The sequence below is a fragment of the Sciurus carolinensis genome, chromosome 5 (genome assembly GCF_902686445.1).
Source record: "Sciurus carolinensis chromosome 5, mSciCar1.2, whole genome shotgun sequence".
NCBI lineage: Eukaryota > Metazoa > Chordata > Mammalia > Rodentia > Sciuridae > Sciurus > Sciurus carolinensis.
The window spans coordinates 85,005,388-85,010,369 of NC_062217.1; positions in this window are offsets into that span (position 1 = coordinate 85,005,388).

A 4,982-nucleotide genomic window follows, 5' to 3' on the forward strand; every position below is an offset into this window, starting at 1 on the left:
ATATATTTTTTTATTTATACATTTTATATATATATATATAAATATCCCATATTTATATTCTATATATATATCCCAAGCTTAGCTAGAGCTTATCTCTGGTTCTATGTGTCCAGGGATAAGGAGATTTATAATAAGGAAATAGCTCACAATCACATAGGCTGCCAAGTCCAAAGTCCACAGGGCTGATGTCCCAGTTAAAGTCTGAAGGCCAGGAGCTGCTGAAGAGCCAGGAGGAACACATGTCCCAATCCAAAGGCCATCAGGCAGAAAAATTCTGTCTTACTCCTGGAAAGATCAAACTTTTAGTCATTCAGGCCTTCAACCCATTGGATGAGGCCTACCCACATGAGGGAGGGCAATCTCCTTTACTTAGTTATAGTTTTAAAGGTTAATTTCATCCAAAAACACCCAGAAATACCCAGAATAACATTTGATCAAATATTTGAGCACCCCATGGCAGTCAAGTTGATACATAAAATTACCATAACACCCACATAGAAAAAAAGTACCATAAAGAGAAGAAAAATTAGAAATTAAAGTTTAATAATAGGGAATCAGTTAAATCAACCAATTCAGACAGTGATATGCTATAAACTATGTTTTTTAGTATGGTAGAAGGTCAGTTAGTGCCATGAAAAGATTTCTTACTTATCATTGACCTAGACTCTGCTATCATATACTTGAATTCTTGTAAAACCTTGAGCTATCACTCATTCTGGCCCAGAAATGTGAAACCATTTAGCACTTTCCAGTCCTCCCTTCCTAGAAGAAGAAAATAGAATTGTGTGGTTAGAAGGAAATTGTGATCCTCCATTCAAATTCCTACAAATGACTTAAAGAAAATAAGACAGGTTTTAGGGTGCATCTCCATGGCAGAGCATTTGCCAAGCATATATGAGGCCCTGGATTCAAACTCCAGTATTGGAGGGGTGGAAGGGGCGGGCAGTTGGGGCAGAGGCACCACAACTTATTCTTGAGAAATTTAACAATCCCAAATAAAATGTATCCTTTTAAAAAAAAGATAACTAAGATAATGACTTAGATCTATCTTAATTTATTGATAGAAACTTAATTTCAGAGACTTCAAATAGTAAACATTTAAATTGCAAACTAAGAATTGATGCCAAATGATAAAATGGAGAATCTAAAAACATGTTTGCAAAATAATGTTCCAAAATTGCTATTTTTGCTGAAAATCAAGATTGCATAGGAGAGACTGGTTGACACTCTAAAAAGTATGATCATCATCCAAGGAAACCCTGGGAACTAAAGAGCAAAAAAATAGTTCCAGACATGCAAATTATGTTTTTTAAAAATCCTAAACTGGGCACAGTGGCACACACCTATAATCCCAACTACTCAGGAGGCCAAGGAAAGAGGATCACAAGTTCAAGACCAACCTGGGCAATTTAGCCAGACCCTGTGTCAAAATAAGAAAAAAAAAAAAAAAAGAAGAAGAAGAAGAAGAAGAAGAAGAAGAAGAAGAAGAAGAGGAAGAAGAAGAAGACGACGACGACGACGACGACGGGGAGAAGGCAGGCAGGTAGGTGGCAATTTCAGAAGCAAGTTCAGAAAAGTTTTGGATCAAAGAAGTCTTTCTAAGTTTATTTCTGGCATTAATCACTAAGTAAAAATACAAAGTATTGATTTTTTAACTTCATTTTCTGGGACCAGCCTTTTAGAATTTATGAATTTACAAGCCATGTACCTGTTAATAATACTTAAATGTTTAAATGCTACCTCATTTGAGTGTAACACTCTGATCTTAATGACAAAATATACTTCTCATACCATGTGGTATGTGTGAACTGAAACAAAGTCCAAAGAAACACTGGTCCTTATTTCCAGGATGTGACCTTGGATTATGAATCTGTTTCTCTTGTACAGAAAAATGAGGACAATAGAACTCTGTCAGAACCATTATGAGAAGGATGCCCATGAGATCCTTAGATAAAAGGTAAATATAAACACAAACACTGAAGCTACATTATCATTATGGCTACAACAATGGACATAATCAGAAAAGTTTTCTTTATGCAGAATCAGTTACTGAAAGACATAAGCTCTATTGGAAAGACAAATGAATTAATTCTCCTTAAACCTAAAATAATTTATCAAAGGACTCTCCTTTCCACCACAATATTGTCCCATGACTGACTGCTGAGTAAAGATGCTGCAGCTGAACCCACTGTCTGTGGACAAGGAGTTCCGGAACTTGACCAGAATTCTCCTGGGATCCTTATTTAAAATGCATATTCCCCGTGAATTCAAGCAAACTTTCATAGGTACATACATGAATATAGAACAGTGAACCCCAACATCAAGTATATCCACAAGACACTAATTTTTTTAAAAAATTATAAATAAATTACAGAAAGATCAGTACAGTAGAAGAAGGGGAGCGGAGTAAGGAGGAGGGGGAGGAGAGAAGTGCTGGGGACTGAATTAGAGCAAATTATATTCCGTGCTTCTATGATTATGTCAAAATATATCTTACTGTTAGATATAACTAAAAAATCAATTAAAAAATGCACATTCCCCAGCACAGTAGGGTAACTATAGTTCATTACAATTTTATTATATACTTTATAACGAACTAGAAGAGAGGAATTCTAAAGTTCCAACACAAACAAGTGATAAATTCTTGAGGAAATGTTTATGTTAATTATCTTGATCTGATTATTAAACATCATGTACAGGAATTGAATTGTCACACTGTAACCCACAAATATCCACAATTGTGTCAATTAGATTTAAAAAAAAAAAAACTTTAAAAATGCACATCCTTGAGATCAAACTCTCAGAGATTCCAATTCACCATGTCTGCCGAGAGGGACCCAAACATCTGTATTTTTCATACGTACCCCCAAGTGATTCTGAGTGATGATGATCAGAGAACATACTTGAAGAGACTGCCACATGGTATAGCCTTTGACTTGTTTTACCTATTATGACTTTTTCTGGTTGATTTGCCTTTCCTTATCTGGTTACTTTCTCAACCCAGAAGTTTGCAAACTTGGTTAAGCACTGAAGTCATTTGGGAGCTAGGTACCACCCTCAAAGATACTATGTAAATTAGTCCAGGGCCAACTCACTTCCATACATTTTTTTAAAGAACTCCAAGTGACAGTCTAGTTTGAGGATATAGTCAGTGATCGGCAAACTGACAGTAAGTGTCCCTCTAGCCCACTTAGTCTTTTCATCACCCAGCTCTGAGTACCTGAGCAAACTGCCTGTTATGGTGCCCACCGCCAGTTCTCCTACTCCAGGGGACAACTAGGTCATGGAGATAAAGGACCTTCATGCCAAGCAGAAAGAGGTCCTTCTGAACTGAAGCCTCCCCATACTGGACACGGTCCAGGTCTCTTACTCCCCACCAAAAGAGGTCCAAACCCACTGAAATGAGAGGAACTTTGGCCATAGAAAATGGGATTTTCCCACTAGTAAAGTAAGTTCCCACTCCCTCACGAGAAGCATTCTGCTTTAGCTGGCCAAAAATAAATAAATAAAGTCAGTGAATTCACAAATACTTAATAAACATTTAGTAAGTGAATACTTAATGCATTTATATATTTATTCTTGGTTATTAAATCCAGAAGAATTCTTTTGAGGGAAAGGAATTCTTTTTTCCTAGTAACATATATGTATACGTACATAATACACAGGGTATTTATTGTAAAATATTCAAATAATTCAGAAGTGTAGAAAGTAAAAACTAAACACATTCTCCCATCCTCTATTGGGCACACACTAGTACTTGGTTTGTGTCCTTCCAAATCTTTTCTAAGTGCCAACATACACACCTAAGGTTATTCCTTTTAAATGGGAAAAATGAACGGATATGCATCTCACCTTTTAAAACCTAGTTCTATACCCTGGATATCCTCCTCTGTCAGAACACACAGATTTGCCTCATTCTTAGTAAATGACCTTTTCAGTTTCCATGGTATGACTATACCCAGGCGCTGTAACTGAAGAATGTTTCCCTATTGGTGGATGTCTGGATGGTCGACATTTTTTTCACTCTGCCAGATGATGACATGATGAATATCCTTTATATCTAGATGTAGCTCCCTCCGGAAGTCATTACCTACTCCACACAACTGCAGGAAGCAGGGCTCCGAGTTGACAAAAGGTTGATTCTGGAGTTGAACAGAAAATACTACCAGAATCAGCAGCTATTTTAGCATATCTGTTGTTCTTGTACTTCTTCCTGAGGAGGCTTTCCATACCTGTTTCTGATATTCAGTTCAAAACGATAAACATGGATCAATGCCAACTCAATGCTCAACCCTGTAGTAGATGCCAGGGGTCCAAAGCCTCATGAATACTCGCAGCTCTCAAGGAGCTACCTGTCAAGTGCCACTCTAGTAATAAAAACAAGAGTGTAAAAGGAGAACAGAACAGAGGTGAGTGGAATGGCCTCACCAAGCCCTGGTATGAACCTGTGCTTAAACCTTTTCTAATTTTGCCCCTGGACTAACTTAGCAGCTATCTCAGTACCTGCCTAACTTTCAAGGGTTGAAATCACTCTAAGAACAATTTCAAACTTTCTGCATCTAGGGGAAAAAAAACATTTCATAGGGGAAAAAAAAAAAACCCTAGTAAATTATAAATGTAGACTACAGAGAAAGAGAGAGAGAGAAAGAGAGAGAGAGAGAGAGAGAGAGAGAGAGAGAGAGAGAGAGAGAGGATCCCTAATCTGATAATCTGAAATCCAAAATCTGAAATTTTTTGAGTAACATCAAGATGTACAAGTGGAAAATTCTATACCATGGAATTTTATTTCATACATAAAATTATTTATAATATTGTTTAAAAATACCTTCAGGTTATTTGTGTAAAGTGTATATGGAATATAAATGAATTTTGTGTTTACAAAATGTCCGTCCCTAAACTATCTCATTATGCATATGCAGATATTCCAAAATCTGAAATCCAAAAGACTTCTGATCTCAAGCATTTCAGATAAGAGATACTCA